The sequence below is a fragment of the Aotus nancymaae genome, unplaced genomic scaffold (assembly GCF_030222135.1).
Source record: "Aotus nancymaae isolate 86718 unplaced genomic scaffold, 86718_ANA_hifiasm-v0.15.2.pri h1tg000064l_0, whole genome shotgun sequence".
Classification (NCBI taxonomy): Eukaryota; Metazoa; Chordata; class Mammalia; order Primates; family Aotidae; genus Aotus; species Aotus nancymaae.
Window position 1 is genome coordinate 585,405 of NW_026988478.1, and position 22,191 is coordinate 607,595.

The 22,191-nt window shown below is 45.2% G+C and overlaps 1 protein-coding gene across 1 annotated transcript in view; it reads left to right on the forward strand.

Annotated features, from left to right (window-relative positions):
• Positions 1-22,191, forward strand: part of TMED3 (transmembrane p24 trafficking protein 3) — a 41,322-nt gene that overhangs the window by 11,742 nt on the left and 7,389 nt on the right. The window lies entirely within an intron of this gene.

The following is a 22,191-nucleotide window of genomic DNA, read 5'->3' on the forward strand; positions in this document are numbered from 1 at the left end:
TTGCAAATGCCGCCTCCTCTGATAATACCTTCTCCCTGACATCCACGTGCTCGGTTTGCAAATGCCGCCTCCTCTGATAATACCTTCTCCCTGACGTCCACGTGCTCCGTTTGCAAATGCCGCCTCCTCTGATAATACCTTCTCCCTGACGTCCACGTGCTCCGTTTGCAAATGCTGCCGCCTCTGATAATACCTTCTCCCTGACGTCCACGTGCTCCGTTTGCAAATGCCGCCTCCTCTGATAATACCTTCTCCCTGACATCCACGTGCTCGGTTTGCAAATGCCGCCTCCTCTGATAATACCTTCTCCCTGACATCCACGTGCTCGGTTTGCAAATGCCGCCTCCTCTGATAATACCTTCTCCCTGACATCCACGTGCTCAGTTTGCAAATGCCGCCTCCTCTGATAATACCTTCTCCCTGACGTCCACGTGGTCAGTTTGCAAATGCCGCCTCCTCTGATAATACCTTCTCCCTGACATCCACGTGCTCGGTTTGCAAATGCCGCCTCCTCTGATAATACCTTCTCCCTGACGTCCACGTGCTCCGTTTGCAAATGCCGCCTCCTCTGATAATACCTTCTCCCTGACGTCCACGTGCTCCGTTTGCAAATGCTGCCGCCTCTGATAATACCTTCTCCCTGACGTCCACGTGCTCCGTTTGCAAATGCCGCCTCCTCTGATAATACCTTCTCCCTGACATCCACGTGCTCCGTTTGCAAATGCCGCCTCCTCTGATAATACCTTCTCCCTGACGTCCACGTGCTCGGTTTGCAAATGCCGCCTCCTCTGATAATACCTTCTCCCTGACATCCACGTGCTCCGTTTGCAAATGCCGCCTCCTCTGATAATACCTTCTCCCTGACATCCACGTGCTCGGTTTGCAAATGCCGCCTCCTCTGATCATACCTTCTCCCTGACATCCACGTGCTCCGTTTGCAAATGCCGCCTCCTCTGATAATACCTTCTCCCTGACATCCACGTGCTCGGTTTGCAAATGCCGCCTCCTCTGATAATACCTTCTCCCTGACATCCACGTGCTCAGTTTGCAAATGCCGCCTCCTCTGATAATACCTTCTCCCTGACGTCCACGTGGTCAGTTTGCAAATGCCGCCTCCTCTGATAATACCTTCTCCCTGACATCCACGTGCTCGGTTTGCAAATGCCGCCTCCTCTGATAATACCTTCTCCCTGACGTCCACGTGCTCCGTTTGCAAATGCCGCCTCCTCTGATAATACCTTCTCCCTGACGTCCACGTGCTCCGTTTGCAAATGCTGCCGCCTCTGATAATACCTTCTCCCTGACGTCCACGTGCTCCGTTTGCAAATGCCGCCTCCTCTGATAATACCTTCTCCCTGACATCCACGTGCTCGGTTTGCAAATGCCGCCTCCTCTGATAATACCTTCTCCCTGACATCCACGTGCTCGGTTTGCAAATGCCGCCTCCTCTGATAATACCTTCTCCCTGACATCCACGTGCTCAGTTTGCAAATGCCGCCTCCTCTGATAATACCTTCTCCCTGACGTCCACGTGGTCAGTTTGCAAATGCCGCCTCCTCTGATAATACCTTCTCCCTGACATCCACGTGCTCGGTTTGCAAATGCCGCCTCCTCTGATAATACCTTCTCCCTGACGTCCACGTGCTCCGTTTGCAAATGCCGCCTCCTCTGATAATACCTTCTCCCTGACGTCCACGTGCTCCGTTTGCAAATGCTGCCGCCTCTGATAATACCTTCTCCCTGACGTCCACGTGCTCCGTTTGCAAATGCCGCCTCCTCTGATAATACCTTCTCCCTGACATCCACGTGCTCCGTTTGCAAATGCCGCCTCCTCTGATAATACCTTCTCCCTGACGTCCACGTGCTCGGTTTGCAAATGCCGCCTCCTCTGATAATACCTTCTCCCTGACATCCACGTGCTCCGTTTGCAAATGCCGCCTCCTCTGATAATACCTTCTCCCTGACATCCACGTGCTCGGTTTGCAAATGCCGCCTCCTCTGATCATACCTTCTCCCTGACATCCACGTGCTCCGTTTGCAAATGCCGCCTCCTCTGATAATACCTTCTCCCTGACATCCACGTGCTCGGTTTGCAAATGCCGCCTCCTCTGATCATACCTTCTCCCTGACATCCACGTGCTCAGTTTGCAAATGCCGCCTCCTCTGATAATACCTTCTCCCTGACGTCCACGTGCTCGGTTTGCAAATGCCGCCTCCTCTGATCATACCTTCTCCCTGACATCCACGTGCTCAGTTTGCAAATGCCGCCTCCTCTGATAATACCTTCTCCCTGACGTCCATGTGGTCAGTTTGCAAATGCCGCCTCCTCTTATAATACCTTCTCCCTGACGTCCACGTGCTCGGTTTGCAAATGCCGCCTCCTCTGATAATACATTCTCCCTGACATCCACGTGCTCGGTTTGCAAATGCCGCCTCCTCTGATCATACCTTCTCCCCGACGTCCACGTGCTCGGTTTGCAAATGTCGCTTCCTCTGATAATACCTTCTCCGTGACATCCACGTGCTCGGTTTGCAAATGCCGCCTCCTCTGATAATACCTTCTCCCTGACGTCCACGTGCTCAGTTTGCAAATGTCGCCTCCTCTGATAATACCTTCTCCCTGACATCCACGTGCTCCGTTTGCAAATGCCGCCTCCTCTGATAATACCTTCTCCCTGACGTCCACGTGCTCAGTTTGCAAATGTCGCTTCCTCTGATAATACCTTCTCCCTGACATCCACGTGCTCAGTTTGCAAATGCCGCCTCCTCTGATAATACCTCCTCCCTGACGTCCACGTGCTCGGTTTGCAAATGTCGCTTCCTCTGATAATACCTTCTCCCTGACATCCACGTGCTCAGTTTGCAAATGCCGCCTCCTCTGATAATACATTCTCCCTGACATCCACGTGCTCAGTTTGCAAATGTCGCTTCCTCTGATAATACCTTCTCCCTGACATCCACGTGCTCAGTTTGCAAATGCCGCCTCCTCTGATAATACCTCCTCCCTGACGTCCACGTGCTCGGTTTGCAAATGTCGCTTCCTCTGATAATACCTTCTCCCTGACATCCACGTGCTCGGTTTGCAAATGCCGCCTCCTCTGATAATACCTTCTCCCTGACATCCACGTGCTCCGTTTGCAAATGCCGCCTCCTCTGATAATACCTTCTCCCTGACATCCACGTGCTCAGTTTGCAAATGCCGCCTCCTCTGATAATACCTTCTCCCTGACATCCACGTGCTCAGTTTGCAAATGTCGCTTCCTCTGATAATACCTTCTCCCTGACATCCACGTGCTCAGTTTGCAAATGCCGCCTCCTCTGATAATACCTCCTCCCTGACATCCACGTGCTCGGTTTGCAAATGTCGCTTCCTCTGATAATACCTTCTCCCTGACATCCACGTGCTCGGTTTGCAAATGCCGCCTCCTCTGATAATACCTTCTCCCTGACATCCACGTGCTCCGTTTGCAAATGCCGCCTCCTCTGATAATACCTTCTCCCTGACATCCACGTGCTCGGTTTGCAAATGTCGCTTCCTCTGATAATACCTTCTCCCTGACATCCACGTGCTCGGTTTGCAAATGCCGCCTCCTCTGATAATACCTTCTCCCTGACATCCACGTGCTCCGTTTGCAAATGTCGCTTCCTCTGATAATACCTTCTCCCTGACGTCCACGTGCTCGGTTTGCAAATGTCGCCTCCTCTGATAATACCTTCTCCCTGACATCCACGTGCTCGGTTTGCAAATGCCGCCTCCTCTGATAATACCTTCTCCCTGACATCCACGTGCTCCGTTTGCAAATGCCGCCTCCTCTGATAATACCTTCTCCCTGACATCCACGTGCTCAGTTTGCAAATGTCGCTTCCTCTGATAATACCTTCTCCCTGACATCCACGTGCTCGGCTCCATCATTTCCTTGTGACCGAAAGCCACATTATCAGTGAAGTCCTTCCCAGCCACTCTTCAAGATGGTACCACCTCACTTGCTCTTGGCCCTCCTTGCCCATTAGTAAGAAACGAATGCGTACCAATTGAGTGTCTGTGTAGTAGGTCTGGAGGGAAGATACCATGTCTCCCCTAAAGGAAACCCATCAAATCTGAAATCCTGCACTGACTGGCAGGCATTAACACATTGTAGGAAAAGAAGCGAAATAATCTAAAAAGATACCCCATAGGCTGGGCGTGTTGGCTCACACTTGCAATCCCAGCACTTTTGGGGACCGAGTCGGGAGAATCACCTGAGGTCAGGAGTTTGAAATCAACATGGCAAAACCTCATCTCTACTAAAAATACAAAAATTAGCCAGGTGTGGTGGTGGGTGCCTACTCCCAGCTACTTGGGAGGCTGAAGCAAGAGAATGGCTTTAACCCAAGGAGGCAAAGTTTGCAATTAGCCGAGATTGCGCCATTGCACTCCAGCCTGGGCAACAGAGTGAGACTCTGTCTCGAAAAAACAAAAAAAGATACCTCATAAGCCTTACTTTCTTAGCTTGATTGAAGGATAAATACTGCTTATCTTTCATATGTTTTTGATAATATTTCTTTTCTCTTATTTTAGAATTAAGTACTGGGTATATATAAAAGGTTACTTACAAAATATGTCTAAGGTAAAGTATGTCTAAAGTGAAAAACAATACAAAAATCTCACACTCCCATTACCTAGATTAAGCAGTGCAACATGACCCATTGCTTCTGAAACTCTCCCCACATGCCCTTCTCCTTCACCCTCTGAGGGAACCACCAGCCTGAAGGTAGTGTTTATCAAGCCCTGAGAAAGGAGTTTAAAGAGCGGTGGCTCACGCCCGTAATCCCAGCACTTTGGGAGGCCAAGGTGGGTGCATCACGAGGTCAAGAGATCAAGACCATCCTGGTCAACATGGTGAAACCCCGTCTCTACTAAAAATACAAAAAATTAGCTGGGCATGGTGGCGCGTGCCTGTAATCCCAGCTACTCAGGAGGCTGAGGCAGGAGAATTGCCTGAACCCAGGAGGCGGAGGTTGCGGTGAGCCGAGATCGCGCCATTGCACTCCAGCCTGGGTAACAAGAGCGAAACTCCGTCTCAAAAAAAAAAAAAGGAGTTTAAAGAATTGAAGGACACAGCTTTACTAAAACATGTTGTCTTCTACTTTTTTATGGAAACTAGGTTCTTTCAACCTTAAAAAACAGAGAATAGGATTGCTGGTGACACATGTTTTATTTACTTAACTTTGTAATTATTCATCCTTAAACATGTAGATTCATTGAGGGGACAAAAACCCTGCCCCACTGATTGATTTAGGAAATAATGTGGGCAATAAAATGGGCAGCTTATCCAGTGTTTACGTTTTGATCAATTATGTACTAATAACAGTTGTAATAATTACCCAATCCAGAAGAAATATTTTTAACACAGCTTTACAGTTAAAGCATATGAAACACTTTGAAATCAAAGTTTTTTTGTTACAGAGAAATACAATAGGGTATACTGTATAATTTCAAACAAAGTAATACAGTTCTATAAGAAAGATGAAATGGAAGTATGACTAAGAAGGAAGGGAAGAGATGGAAAATTTCTGAGCATTTATTTCTGGATGATGATCAGTATCAAATTATCTTGATAATTAGAATATACTTAAAATAGTGATGTCATTTTTCAAAAAAGTAATGTTTCATATGTGGTAGAAATTACTTCCTTTGTAACTATTTAAATTCATGATGAAATGTTTTAGAAGCTTTAAAAATGTATGAGGCTTTAGAGTTTCTCAGGTTCTTTTAGAGCATATTTAAGAAAAAGAAATAGGAGATGCTATTTGCATCTGGATTTTGTGGAGAGACTCCTTGACGTCTGGGCAGCTTGGTGGAAAGGTGTGTTCACCATTGTTATTTTAGTAGAAGGAGAACTGGGTTGGGTCTGACCTTTCTGGATTTGAATCCAGGTCCACTATGTGCCACTTGCGCCATCTTGGGGAAGGCACTGAACCTCTCGGAACCTTCATTTCCTCACCTGAAAAATGGGCACAAGGGAGTATTTTACTGGCCAGGGACTTGGGGCTTATGCACTGGTGAGCGGAATTAGGATTCACCCTGTTTGCAGTAAAATCCCTTTGAATTTGAGACCTGGATGCTACTGACAGGTGGAATTTGGAGGCACATCTACCTTACGTAGGAAACTGAGAATTTCCCAGGGAAAAGACAGGACCTCTGACTCTAACTGAGGTTCTGGATTATTATGAGAGGGAGATTTTCAAAAATGGTCTAATGGAGTATGGTTTGTTCCATACCATAAATTTCAAGAGAGCTTCTGGGATGAGATCCCCCATAAAATAGTCATGGGTCTGCACCAGCAAACTGGTCTTGGCTCCAGAGACCAAGAGTTGGTTTGTGGTGCTGATTCTGAATCCTTGCGATGCAGCTATCTGGTAGGAAAATGGCTGTGTATGGGAAGAAAGCTTTCATCGCCGCAGGGCATTCTCTACAGGATAACTTTAAGGGAGGAGGGGACGTTTTCTTTGTTGAAAGATAATTTTCCTAAAAAGGGTAAAATCATAAGTCTTTTACAAATATAAAATGAACATGTGTATTAGGGTTCTCCAGAGGGACAGAAGTAACAGGATGTATGTATATATGTAAGGGAGTTTATGAAAGAGAATTGACTCACACGGTCACAAAGTGAAGTCCCATGATAGGCCCTCTGAAGGCTGAGGAGGAAGGAAGCCAGTGGTGGCTCAGTCCAGTGCAGCCTTCAGTCTGTGGCCAAAGGCCCAAGAGCCCCCGGCAAACCACTGATATAAATCCAAGTGTCCCAAGGCCAAAGAACCTGGAGTCTGATGTCCAAGGGCAGAAAGCATCTAGCACGGAGCAAGATGAAAGCCAGAAGACCCAGCAAGACATCTTATCCCAGCTTCTTCCACTCGCTCTGTTCTAGCTGCGCTGGCAGCCGATTGAATGGTGCCCACGCACACTGAGGGTAGGTGGGTCATCCTCTCCCAGTTCGCTGACTCAAATGTTCATCTCTAGCAGCATCTTCACAGACACACCCAGAAACAATACTAGCTATCTAGGCATCCTTCAATCCGATCAAGTTGACAACTAATATTAACCATCATAGCATGTTAAAGGTTTTATTTTACATATGAATCAATGAAGGAACCAGACGTGTCATAATGATTCAAAAGATAATTCAAAGAACAGACACATTTATACAGAGTTGAGTTGTAAAACAGCTGGAAGACATTGAACCAGGCTAGAATCCATAATCCAAAAGGATGTGCTATGTGGAGAAAACATAAAATTTGCAAAAATAGCTCAAAGAGGAAGCTTAGAATCAAATAGTCTCGAGGGCTCTCCAGAAATGCATAGTTTATTTTGTTAAAACCATTTTTTTCCCATAACTTCAAAAGGGGCTCCTGAGCTGTCACAGCCCCTGGGGAGTCGCATTGATTTCTAGTTTAATTAACAACAAGACCACCTGTTCCATGTTCTCTCTGGTTCTATAAAGACTCATCCCTTGGCCTCTTTAGGTCTGGGATGCGAACAGCTTTTCGCTATTGCTAGTCGGGGTTTCACCTTAACCCTGCCCAACCTTTGTAAATATTGCCTCCCTTAAACTCTCCTCAGCTTAAAATAGGAAGGAGGGAGGGAAGAAGGAAGGAAGAATCACTTGTTGCGGATTCTAGGTGTTATAGACTGAATATTCTGTTTCTCCCCAATTAATATGTTAAAATTCTCTACCACAAGGTGGTGGTATTAGGAGGTGGGGCTTTTGGGAGGTGATAGATTCCTGAGGGTGGAGCCGGTCTGAGTGAGATTAGACGTCCTGAAAACAAAGTTTATAAGATCAATACAAGCCATTCCTGATGAAAACTTTTGATAAATAATTTATCAGGGATAAGGATGGCAGCTGAAGTGTGCCTGTAGAGTCTGGAGCTGTGGATTCACTTCTTATTCTGCTGCCAAGGAGGTGGGGGGGCATTTCTTATACGTCAGGTTGGAAATTTTTACCTCTCTGAACCTCTGTGGCTCTGGTAGACAGATGTTAAAACATCAAAAACCTAGGCCCCCACTAGCTGGCCAGTGGGGCTGGACCTGGGGGTGTCTCGATAGAGCCATCAACAAACTACATTCGGGCTAAGCCCGGTGGCTCAGGGCTGTAATCCCGGCACTTTGGGAGGCTGAGGTGGGTGGATCATTTGAGGTCAGGAGTTTGAGACCAGCCCAGCCAATGTGGTGAAACTCTGCCTCTACTAAAAATACAAAAAATTAGTCAGGTGTGGTGGTATGTGCCTATAGTCCCAGATACTCAGGAGGCTGAGGCAAGAGAATGGCTTGAAGCCAGGAGGCAGAGGTTGCAGTGAGCTGAGATCGCACCACTGCACTCTAGCCTGGAAGACAGAGCAAGACTCTGTCTCAAAAACAAAAAACAAACAAAAAAAAACCCAAAAACAAACAAATGAAAAAACACATTAGCACCCTAGGTAATATTTTTACTCTAGATGGATCCAACACAGCAAACTCCACCCACTGGAGTTGGTTGATTGGCTTATAAAATAGAGGGTCGTAGATGTTTCCAGTACATGAGACACTCAGGACTCTTACCATGTCACAACTTCCAAGTGTCAAAGTAGATCTAATAATAATAGACAACAAATGCTTTGTGCATCTGTCACTGGAGCAAGGGGCTTGAAAGCACTGGGCCGTGGTGGACCCTGGTAGAACCAGCCTCACTACTACCAAGGCTGTAGATGAACTGACTGGAATCCATGGATCTGTCTGCTTTAGCTGCTATCAGTTGCAAGGTGTCTTCGTCTTCTGGGGCTGCCATAACAAAGTATCGAACAGTCTGGGTGGCATAAAGAACAGAAATTAATTTTCTCACAGTTCTGGAGGCAGGAAGTCAGAGATCATGGTGTCAGCAGGGTTGGTTTCTCCCTAGGCCTCTCTCCTTGCCTTGTAGATGGCTGCCTTCTGTGTCCTCACATGGCGCCTTCCCTGTGCATGTCTACGTCCTGATTTTCTCTTCATATAAGGACACCAGGTAGGTTGGATTAAGGCCCACTGTAGTTAATTTAATTACGTCGTTAAGCCTTATATCCAAATACAGTAACATTCTAAGGTACTGAGGGTTAGGAATTCAACATAAGAATTTGGGGGAAAAACCAAAAAACAATAAAAAAAGAGTAATTTGGGGAAAGGGGAGGACACAGTTCAGCCAATAACAGGTAGTGCTATAAATGCCATCCAAGTCTTTCAACTATGCTGCTTTCAAAATATTAAATTGTCTTCCACTAGAACCACCATTTTTTCAAGATTAGGTGCATTTCATAGCTTGAATTCCTTTTTTTCCTGATCTCTTTTGTAAGATATTGATCACACACTCGCATCAGCAGGAACGTGCACAGACGCCTGGAGCGTAGAACAATTTCGTGGCAATCACATCCTGACTCTGCTCCTGGGAGCTGTGTGAGGATGAGCGGATCACATGGTCTCTCTCTTCTGACTGTCAGTTTCCTTATTTGTAATGAAATGTGGTATTAAGGGAAACATACAATGATATTCACTACAGCATTGTGCATAGTGATAAAACATTACAGTATAACTCAAATGAGCATGGACGGGGAAGGAATGAACAAAACGTGGCACGCTTGTTTATGGGGATAGTTTATAACAGTTGGAAATGAATGGAATAGCTCCCTATACAGCAACATGGAATAATATCGAGGACATACCAGAGTGTACATTAATAAAGCAAATCCATCCACTGTGGTATCACTTATATATCTGTAAAAACACACATTCAACACTATTCTGTATAGCTCATGGGAAAAAATGAATGTGTTCATGTATAATATGTAGTCAACATATGTAAATGTGTTCACGTATAATGTGTTGTAAACATACGTGAATGTGTTCACGTACAATGCGTGGTAAACATACGTGAATGTGTTCACGTACAATGCGTGGTCAACATACGTGAATGTGTTCACGTACAATGCGTGGTCAACATACGTGAATGTGTTCACGTACAATGCGTGGTCAACATACGTGAATGTGTTCACGTACAATGCGTGGTCAACATACGTGAATGTGTTCACGTACAATGCGTGGTCAACATACGTGAATGTGTTCACGTACAATGCGTGGTCAACATACGTGAATGTGTTCACGTACAATGCGTGGTCAACATACGTGAATGTGTTCACGTATAATGTGTTGTGTGTTGTAAACATACGTAAATGTGTTCACGTATAATGTGTTGTGTGTTGTAAACATACGTAAATGTGTTCACATACAATGCGTGGTAAACATATGTAAATGTGTTCACGTACAATGCATGGTAAACATACGTAAATGTGTTCACGTATAATGCGTGGTAAACATACGTAAATGTGTTCACGTATAATGCGTGGTAAACATACGTAAATGTGTTCACGTATAATGTGTTGTGTGTTGTAAACATACGTAAATGTGTTCACGTATAATGTGTTGTGTGTTGTAAACATACGTAAATGTGTTCACGTACAATGCGTGGTAAACATACGTAAATGTGTTCACGTATAATGCGTGGTAAACATACGTAAATGTGTTCACGTATAATGTGTTGTGTGTTGTAAACATACGTAAATGTGTTCACGTACAATGCGTGGTAAACATACGTAAATGTGTTCACGTATAATGCGTGGTAAACATACGTAAATGTGTTCACGTATAATGTGTTGTGTGTTGTAAACATACGTAAATGTGTTCACGTACAATGCGTGGTAAACATACGTAAATGTGTTCACGTATAATGTGTTGTGTGTTGTAAACATACGTAAATGTGTTCACATACAATGCGTGGTAAACATATGTAAATGTGTTCACGTACAATGCATGGTAAACATACGTAAATGTGTTCACGTACAATGCGTGGTAAACATACGTAAATGTGTTCACGTATAATGCGTGGTAAACATACGTAAATGTGTTCACGTATAATGTGTTGTGTGTTGTAAACATACGTAAATGTGTTCACATACAATGCGTGGTAAACATATGTAAATGTGTTCACGTACAATGCGTGGTAAACATACGTAAATGTGTTCACGTATAATGTGTTGTGTGTTGTAAACATACGTAAATGTGTTCACATACAATGCGTGGTAAACATACGTAAATGTGTTCACGTATAATGCGTGGTAAACATACGTAAATGTGTTCACGTATAATGTGTTGTGTGTTGTAAACATACGTAAATGTGTTCACGTATAATGTGTTGTGTGTTGTAAACATACGTAAATGTGTTCACGTACAATGCGTGGTAAACATACGTAAATGTGTTCACGTATAATGCGTGGTAAACATACGTAAATGTGTTCACGTATAATGTGTTGTGTGTTGTAAACATACGTAAATGTGTTCACGTACAATGCGTGGTAAACATACGTAAATGTGTTCACGTACAATGCGTGGTAAACATACGTAAATGTGTTCACGTACAATGCGTGGTAAACATACGTAAATGTGTTCACGTATAATGCGTGGTAAACATACGTAAATGTGTTCACGTATAATGTGTTGTGTGTTGTAAACATACGTAAATGTGTTCACGTATAATGTGTTGTGTGTTGTAAACATACGTAAATGTGTTCACGTACAATGCGTGGTAAACATACGTAAATGTGTTCACGTACAATGCGTGGTAAACATACGTAAATGTGTTCACGTATAATGCGTGGTAAACATACGTAAATGTGTTCACGTATAATGTGTTGTGTGTTGTAAACATACGTAAATGTGTTCATGTATAATGTGTGGTAAACATATGTAAATGTGTTCATGTATAATGTGTTGTAAACATACGTTAAGTGTGTTCATGTATAATGTGTGGTAAACATATGTAAATGTGTTCATGTATAATATGTATAAAACACAGATTGTAAAGAAAAGGTTACTTTTGGGAATTGAAGATAGAAATTGGGATGGGGTACAAAGGAGACTTCCATTTTATCTGTGGAGTATTTCTTTTCCTTTCTTTAAAAAATCTGAAGAATGTATGACAAAATATTAGCGTTTCTTAGTCCTGGGTGGCAGATATGTGGGTGTTTGTTATGTTACCATTTGTACTTTTCTGCATTAAACATCTCAAAGGCAAAGTAAATAGGAGGATGGGAATTGCCCTTGCTTCACCTCTTAGGGATATTGCAAAGTTTCAGTAATAAAATATTTGTGAATGTTCCTTGAAAATTAAAACCTCTGTACAAATATTAAATTTTAAGCTAATCTGTTTCATTTGCTGTTGATTCTATTAACTTCCATTTCAGAAATCCACAGTGTCAGATAGCTCCAAGTTTGGGGTGATGTTGGCAGTGACCATGGTAGTGGTCATGTGAGGGTGGCAGTGATGGTGGTGGTGGTGCAGCTGCTAGCGGGTGGTGGTGACAGAGGAGTGGTGATGGTGGTGATGGTAGTAATGGTGATGATGGTAGTAATGGTGGTGGTAATGGTGTTATGGTGGTGATGGTGGTGATGGTAGTAATGGTGGTGATGGTGTTGGTGATGGTGTTGATGGTGGTGATAGTAGTAATGGTGGTGATGCTATTAGTGCTGATGGTAGTAGTAGTGGTGATGTTAGTAATGGTGGTGACGGTAGTGATGGTGGTGACGGTAGTGGTGGTGATGATTGTGATGATGGTGGTGATAGTAGTAATGGTGGTGACGGTAGTAATGGTGTTGTTAGTAATGGTGACGGTAGTAATGGTGTTGGTAGTAATGGTGGTGACGGTAGTGGTGGTGATGATTGTGATGATGGTGGTGATGGTAGTAATGGTGGTGACGGTAGTAATGGTGTTGTTAGTAATGGTGTTGGTAGTAATGGTGGTGGTAGTAATGGTGGTGACGGTAGTAATGGTGGTGATGGTAGAATGGTGGTGGTGGTTGTAATGGTGATGGTAGTAATTGTGATGGTGGTGATGGTGGTGATGATGGTGGTGGTGGTAGTAATGGTGATAATTGTGATGGTGGTGATGGTAGTAATGGTGGTGACAGTAGTAATGGTGGTGGTAATGGTGTTATGGTGGTGGTGATGACATGATGGTGATAGTGATGATTATGTTGGTTATGATGGTGGTGACATCAGTGGCGGTGGTGATGGTGAATGTGATGATGATGGTGGTGGTGGTGAAGGTGATATGTGTAGGGAGCAGTGTTAGACCTCTGATCTAGCTCTGAGCCACACCACACACACACTGCTGCATAATATCATACACTTCTAGGGCTGTGTGTCTCACTGCTAGTAAGACTAAGCCCTCCAAAGGCAAATTCCATTAATGTGTATCTCCTACTGCTCCTAGTAAACACTGTTCAGAGTACTGTACTGAGCATGGTAATTAGCATTTTTCCTGGAAATACTGAGTTTCAGCTTTTTGAAGAACTGCAGCAATATGAGAAAAGACCACAAGAGGACAGTAGAGAAACATCAATAAAGTTCAACTTTACACCTCAAGGACTGGACAGGCACAAGCCACGGTCTCCACTCAAGAAGCCGCTTCTCAGCGGGGAGAAGTGTGGGTCTCTGCAAGAGCTCAGGTCGTGGGCATTTCAGGCCAGTCAACATATCACAGAGTGTCATGAGTGTTCCCGACTAGACTGAGAACCACCTAGTTCTTCGAGCTGTTGAAAACCACCTAGTTCAACCTCCTCAGCCCCAACCAGCATCTGGACTATAATTTCATGAGAGACACTGAGCTAGACTCACCCAGATAAATCTCTCTTGAATTCCTGATCCATTGAAATGATGATAAGCAATGTTTGCAGTAGTGAAGTGCCAAAAAATTTTGAGATAATTTGTTATGCAGGAAAAGATCACTAATACACCTGGCATGTAGCAAAAACAGTTAATGAATGTTAGCCATAATAGTTATTCAGAACTATTAAATGGAAGGAGTTATTTTTCCAGCCTTCTCTCATTATGTCGTTATGATGTAACTTGGAAGTGAAATCATTTATGCATTCATTCATTAATTTTCCAACAAGCCATTGAATTGTTCAGGGTGAGCTGCCCTGACCCCCTTGCGTAGACCTTCCCCGTCCCTGACACTCCCCATCTCCTTGCCGTGCTTTTTTTGATCTCTGTCACAGCAGTACACTCATCACCATCTGAGAGAGTACATATGAATTTATGTGTTTGTTGTTCATTTTCTTCTTATGGAAATTTCATGACATCAGGGGCTTTGGATGCCTTTTCACTACTGCAGTTGTTCACTGCTGCCATCTGGGTCCTAGGATAGTGTCTGGCATGTGGTGGGTGATAAAGGAACATTCTTAAATTCATTTATTCTTCCATTCATTCACCAAATGTATATTGAGCACGTTTTATGTGCCAACGTTGTTCTAAACTCAGGATACAGCACTAAAGAAAATGGACATGAGCCTCGCCCTGTTGCTAAATGAATGAAAGGGGTTGTTCTAACTGGGGGGACATCTGGGATGGAGGAGCACTTTGAACTCTTCAAAGCACACAGCTTTTCCTTGCCAATCTAACAAAATCCTGTTGAACCACCTCATCCCTGCAGAAAGCATCACGTGGGCACATATTGATGCTAGGTGCAGAGGCAGTCTCGTCCATGTTCTTTGCCACCTAGAACATGTGCTGGGAGATGAGCAAACAGACCATCAGAATGTCCCATTAAGCTCATTCCCCCCAATTAATGAGGACAAGCTGGACCGGAGACTTAGTCTGCTGACATCTCTGGCATTTAATTTATAATGATGATGTTCACTTGGGCCGAAACATCTAAAATTAAACCTCCCACTTAAAATTTAAACAGTAAATTACATTTTCTCGAACATTCAGTCAGTTAATCCATAAAAACTATCTGTAAAGTGGGCAGCAGATGCCACCCAGGAAACCACAAATGGAAAAGGCCATAGATGGGCTCAGACAAAGGGAGGACAAGCCATCTTGGGGAGGGTCAGGCCGGCTCCTCGAAGCTCGGTTTGCTGATGGCTCCCATCTGCTGGAGTGCTCACCCCAGATCCTGAGACTAGCCTGATCCAAAGGGTGAGGACTAGAGTCCCTTCTTCTCTTACCCTCAAATCTGTCCCTGTGGTGAGGGTCACAGTGTATTTGCCAAGCCATGTCAGACAACTGGTTATTGTGGCTGTCTGCTTTGAAGTCGCAGCACCCCAGGACTGGAGCCCTGCTTTTGATGGCAAGCTGGTTTTTTGAGACTCTGAAAATCTTCTTTCTGGCTGAGTCACTCGCTTGGGTGAACTGCTATGGCGTTCTTCCCCAGAGAGTCCCTTCCCTCCAACCAGCCCAGCCACCTAACCTACGGGCTGGATCTGCTATTGCAAGTAACCCTTCTGTGCTGGCCACTCCCACCACCTCCAGGTTTAGAAGTGAGTCTATAGGGCCCCTTTGGCCAGCTGTCATCATACAAGTGAGTTATGTTGTTTTTGGATACACCCTGGATAACTTTATAGAGTGGGCTTTTTGGATGTCACAGCTGACTTCCTGGTCTAGTACACAGTGTTTTAGAGTTACGTAATTGGCGTAATATCCTAGCTCATTTCAGGAGCATCTGGGGTCCTCAATAATAGGATATTAAAAGGATTAAAGGGCTTCCTGTATTACTGGTACGAAGTGGGTATGTAAACCCAGTGGCAGGGATTGGCAAAGGCAGGCAAGATCTCTGATACCCAACTGATCCCCTCTCCTGATTCGTCATGGCCTTTGCTGCTTAAATAAGAGACATATCCATAGAGGGCAGTTATGGAGCTAAGGTCATGTCTGATGATGCCTCTCCATCTCAACATCTTCTTCCCAGAGAAAGATCAGAATCAAGCCAAAAATTGAGCCGGGGGCGGAGCTTGAATGAGAACAGTTGAAATTTGGAGCTTGGGCCCCCACAGGGAATGACCCTATTTGGCTTCGGGCTCCCGGCCTTGGCAGTATCTTTGCTCTGCTTCTGTCTTGCTTCATGTGATAGAAGGGGAAAGCCTAAGGTTTCCTGCAGAGTCTCCTTTTTTCCTTAGCGACCTTTCCTTGCATTTTTCTTTTCTTTCTTTTTTTTTTTTTTTTTTTTTTTGCCTCGTATAGTCATTGGAGTGTTTTCACAGGGAGCCTGAACTTAGGCCTCAGAGACCAAGAGCCCAAACGATTTGCCCTTAGCAAAGGCTAAGAACCTGTCACCAGCAGTCAGAATCCATAGAAGACTGCATGATCTGCACCACACAAGCGCAATGGCTGCGGGTTCTGGCCGGGGTAAAGCCTTGGGTGGTAAGGAAAGGAGACTTTCCTGAGTTTGTTCTCCGCAGAAACTTTCTCCCAGGATCTGTCTAGTTGAGGGTCAACTGTACTCAAGGACTGTTGGTCAAGGACTTGAGTGTTCTAGATTCTGGCTCGTGGACATTTCTCTGTCCTCCTCTTTAAGTATGTGAATAACTACAACCGAGAGTCTATTATTTTTGTCTGCTTAGATCCCTTTTTCCTAAGTCTAATCACAGAACTTCTTAGACACCGCCCTTTGCACACTGTCAGTCCATGTGGTTCAAGCGGAGCTGATTATAAACCAAGTTTCCTTTTCACCTGACCCCAGCTGCTGGGTCCTGAATTAGACGTTCAAAATTATAACATAGAGCTTTTTATTCTTTCTGGGTGAAGGATGTAGGTGGAGACCTGAGGCATCTTTAACCAAACGCATCTCATGTGGTGCATGATGCAGAATGTAAAACAGAGTTGGTCGGCAGGTTACTGGATACTATAGAAAACTGGATTAGTGAAGTGGAAATTATCCCAGCACTTAGGTGGTTTATCAAACCAAACTGAGGTCTGCTCACCTGGTGCAGTAGGAGCAGAGATCTCCACTGGGCTTGCAGCAGGGGAAAGGGAGGTGTTTATTTGTAGAGCACCACCTAAGGAAGTTTGGGGAACTAATGCTTAAGTCCTGACACCCAAATCCTGGCAGCACCTAACATCTCTTCCTTAAACTCTCCCCAATAACACCTAACCCAAGCCCAAGTCCATTCACAGGGCCTTTCCAATACTCTCTTACAGAGGCGCCTCACAGTTCCCAGAGTGTGCAGACTCCCTCATAGCAAGACGTAAACCCCACCCGTTCCACTGCAGGTGTTCTGGGTGGTCTTTGGCGGGGGCATGACACTTTCAACTCCCAATATTCTGCCATCAAAGGATGTTGGACAACCCGATGGGTTGCAGGTAAGGATTTTTTAAAGGCAGGGGTAAATTTCAGGAAAGTAGAGGTTACAGGCAAAGTAATAAGTCAATGCATGGAAATTGCACATTGCATTTGGCCTAAAAGGGTGAAACATCTTGAAGCAGGGACTTACAGGTCATAGGTACATTCAAAGATGCTCCGATTTGCAGTTTGTTAAGGAAGGGAAGCTTTGTTGAAAAATTTGAGATCAATGGAAAAGAATTAGCTCTGTCTGTGGGTATAACTTTATCCAGGCCCCTCAGGAAGTAATTTAGAACAAAATGGTGGCCAGAGCTCAGCCCTCAGCTCCTCATTGCCTGGGGTCTCAGCGCCACTGCATCTATTTGGCGGGGACCCAGCTTTCTGAGAAACAACTCAGGGACATACATCAGAATGTTGTCTTTAGTTTCCAAACATCATGTGATTCTGGCTTCTTCAGCTATTATTTTAAGTTACCATTAGCTTCTTGCTTATCAAGTTGCTTATTTATTTCCGAGGACCAGCTAGGTGCCTGTAATTTCCCTTGAAGGAACTCAAGATTGTCTTTTGCTTTCATGTGTAGAGGGGCTTTCACGCTTTTCCGTCATCTTTCCCAACTGATGGTCAGAATCCAACATCCTTTGCTGGCAGCAGATTGGAAGTTGGAAGTGTCTATGCTCCAGCCAAAGACCACTGAGAACTCTGGTAGTGAAAAAGGTGAGGTTTGCTTCTTGTGAGGGAGCTTGCACACTATGGGAATTGTGGGGTACCTCTGTAAGATAGTGTTAGAAAGAACCTATGATATGACTTGGGCTTGTTTCCAGTGCATTTGGGGAAAGTTTAATTAAGGAAGAGGTGTTAGATGCTTCCGGGAATTGGGGTTAATTCTGTGACTGGGTATCTTAATACATCTAATCTAGAAGGAGGGAAAACCAGGTGAAGCCAAGGCTGTACGAAGCAGTCGTCAGTCATGTTGTAAATGAGTACCTCCACTTTCCTGAGAGATAGTTTAATTATTTTTAATTATTTTATGTTCTCTTCTTGTTCCCCTGGTTCTCCACTTCCTACTTAACCCTTTAGTAATACAAATAGAAGGCCAGGCACAGTGGCTCACATCTATAATGCCAGCACTTTGGGAGGACGGGGCGGGTGGGTCACATGAGGTCAGGAGTTTAAGACCAGTTGGCCAACATGGCAAAGCCCCATCTCTACTGAAAACAGAAAAAAAAAAAAAAAAAAAAAAAAAAAAAGGCTGGGCATGGTGGCACACCCTGTAATCCCAGATACTTGGGAGACTGAGGCAGGAGAATCACTTGAACCCGGGAGGCGGAGGTTGCGGTGAGCCAAGATCGCACCACTGCACTCCAGCCTGGGTGACAGACTGATACTCTGTCTCCAAAAAAAAAAAGAAATGCAGATACTTTTCCCTCTTCTTCACCAGGCACTCCCTACAGGGCAGGCTGGTCTAACTGTGTTCCCCAGGACAGAACTCTCCTTGAGAGTTAACAGTGGTTTTATAAACCAAAGCATGCCCGCTAGGAAACTCTCACCCACCAGGGGGTTGCCTGGAGAGATAATAGTCCAACATGCCTGCTACTCTCTCCTACCCGGGTTAGCGGTCTGCCTAGTCCCGCCCATGAAGACGCCTGCTGTCACTAGCTTGACCACCTGGTAGGTAGGGCACCACGCTAACATGCAGACTCCGCACCTTGCTGGGTTTCTCCCCTGCTTTTTAAAAGTGCTCACTTCCTGCTCCCAAAGCAAAGTGCTGCTTTTAAAGGTGGGATGCCTGTGCTGCTTCTCCTAAGCTTTGGAAATAAATCACTTTATACCAGACCTCGCTCTTGTTAATTGTGTAGCAGGAGCGGCCACGAGAAACGGATCTCTCAAACACCGAATTCAGGAGGAAGAGGGGTTTATTCGACCGGGAGCCTTGGGCAGTAATTTGTCCAAAACCCAGCTCACCTAACAAAGGAAGGTTCTGCCTTTTTTTTTTTGAGATGGAGTTTCACTCTTGTTACCCAGGCTGGAGTGCAATGGCTTGATCTCGGCTCACCGCAACCTCCGCCTCCTGGGTTCAGGCAATTCTCCTGCCTCAGCCTCCTGAGTAGCTGGGATTACAGGCACACGCCACTATGCCCAGCTAATTTTTTGTATTTTTAGTAGAGACGGGGTTTCACCATGTTGACCAGGATGGTCTCGATCTCTTGACCTCGTGATCCACCCGCCTCGGCCTCCCAAAGTGGTGGGTCTGCCTTTATATAGGCTTATACTTTAGATGTTATACGTGGAAAAATCTTAGGTTTATAGCTTTAGAAATCACATATGAAAGGGGTCTCAGTTTCCAGCTTCAGGAATCACATACAAAAGGGTTCCAGTTTACAGTTTCAGGACTCACATGTGAAAAGGTTTCTGGTTTGATCTTGTTTTAAGTAAAAATAGTGTCTTCCAGAGAGTTTCCCCAAGACCGAGAGTGTTATTTTCAGGAAGGAGACTCAGGAGTCGCCAGCTGGCCTGCTCTCTCTTCTGTTGAGATGCACAGTGGATGACAGAGCGGGAGGGAATCCCAGATGCCTGAAGCAACTAACCCACATTTCAGCACAATATTAGCCAGAATGGGGGAATGTTTGGTCGTTTTTATGGTTCGAACAGTGCTCATGTTTTGTCTGTGTTCACACATCATCATGGAGTGGTCTTGGGTTTGTCTTGCTCCATCACTGGCCCTGAGTAGCTCCGTCTGATGCCGCTGTTGTGAAGTGTTTCGTGTCTAATAGAACACCTGGCCCTGCTGTGCCAGGCCAGCTCCTGGCTGTCAGGGGCTGCTTTGCCGCTTCTGAGAAGAAAGGGAGATCCTTTTTCCCCTCATTTGCTTCTGAAGTCACCTCCAGCAAGTGGCAATAGCAGGTCCCTGCTAGGGAAGCGTCCTGGATTCCACTAAAGCAGGGGATTGTGACGGCAGCAGCAGCTCAAAGCTTGGATTCTGGCTCCAGCAGGAGCAGTCCTTGCTGACTGTAGGTGCCAGGGCTCCTGCAGCTTCCACAGGCGTGCAGACTCCTGGCATCCCCCAGATTGGGGCAGGCAGGAACGGGGGCTCCATCAGCCGCCGTGATGGGCTCTGGGGAATACGAACTTTCCTCTTCCTTCCCCAGTCACATGGGTTCAACCTCAACCATCCCCTTTTGCTCTTCTATCACGTCTAACTCTGAAACACCGAGTTTCTGTTTCCCTAACTTGGCACTGATCGCCAGTTCTGCCATTCCATGTCAAATGTCTGTGTCTGATTTTATGATCTCCTAAGTGACAGAATCCAGTTATTAATGGGGTAGTTTTTATATGGAGGCCATGAAACCCAGTGACATACTGCTGGAACCCGTGGATATAGTTTTGAGCCTGTAAGTTCTTAAATGCGAGGGAATGTTGGTGTGGTCTGTGACACGGTAAAAGCCCCATAAAACTGCAGACCTCAACCATACCTCGGCTTTCTGTTGAAACTGCTCTCTGTAACCCTGATGTGACAGGCAAGCAGTCCAAACCCACGCCATCTCGGCCCCTATGACTTGTAATGAGTGATTAAGGTCTGTAATTTCCACCCTACCCAGGCAATGTGTAAACTATGCTTATCTTGACTTCTGTGAACCACTTAAGTAACAATCGGAATGTCCGAAGCCCCTCACCATCATCTCCACCCAGGAGGTGATTTACGGAATGTCCAAAGTCCACTGGCCCTCAGACTGTCTGAAGCCCCTCACCCCAACCCCTGCTCCTCGCCCTCACCCCCAAGGTGGTTTACGGGCATAAAAGGTCTTGATGCCCTCCTTTCGGGGCCACGGGTTGGAGAGACGTGAGTCCTCCGTGGCCGCCGGGAATGAAGACCCTGCAATTTGGCATCCTTTTGTCTTGGTGTTGACTGTCTATGCTCGCTCCGGTACAGCATAATCCTTTGGCTTCTGCTGGTTCTGTGAACGAAACAGTCATTCTCTGAGCATCTTCTGCTCATGTTGCTTTACTTGGCATGTCTGCCATTTCTGCTTTGTGGTTGCCTTCCGCTGGCTGAATACACAAGCAGCTCTGCACTGAGCTTTATCTCAGTCACAGGCTGTGGGAAAGGCATCTGTAAAGTCCTCCCAGCCGACTTCTCCGGAGAGGCAGATGAACTGTTACTACTCTGACAGTGATCAAACTGAAAGAATATTCATCTGCCCATGCTTGAAACTGCCTTAGGGTTTGAACGCCAAAATACTCAAGAATGTATCTTTCAGTTTACCAAATAGTGTGCCACGTAGGCCCTACTTCAAAAAAACAGGTACACAAAGATGTATATTCTTGAAGGAATTGATTGATTAGGCTGCATTTTTTTTTTTTTTTTTTTTTTTTTTTTTGAGACGGAGTCTTGCTCTGTCACCAGGCTGGAGTGCAATAGCGCAATCTCAGCTCACTGCAACCTCCACCTCCTGGGTTCAAGCGATTCTTCCACCTCAGCCTCACGAGTAGCTGGGACCACAGGCGCGTGCCACCATGCCCGGCTATTTTTTGCATTTTTAGTAGAGACGGGGTTTCACCATGTTGGCCAGGACGGTCTCGATCTCTTGACCTCGTGATCTGCCCGCCTCAGCCTCCCAAAGTGCTGGGATTACAGTAGGCTGCATATTTTAAAATTGAGGTTCCTAAGAAGGTTTACATGACATGATGTAAACCAATGAATTTTATATCCAAATCTTTAAAAATGTGACTATGTTAAGAAAATCCATGTAAAATGCCTTTTGTTGATGAGGGTTGGGGCTGGTGACTTTTTGAGTGACAGTGAGAAGTGATGGAAATGCAGCTTCCAGGGCCCCAGTGTCACAGCCCAACAGGTTCACATTGCCTGCTTCCCCAAAAAATAAGTCAATGCACTGAAAACTGTAGGTGTTGCAGCAAAGAACGAGTTTAATAATTGCTCTCTATCCAAGTAAGGAGAATGGGGGAAATTTCTCAAATTTGCCTCTTCAAGAATTCAGAGGCTAGGGATTTTAAGGGTACTTTGGTGGGCATGGGGTT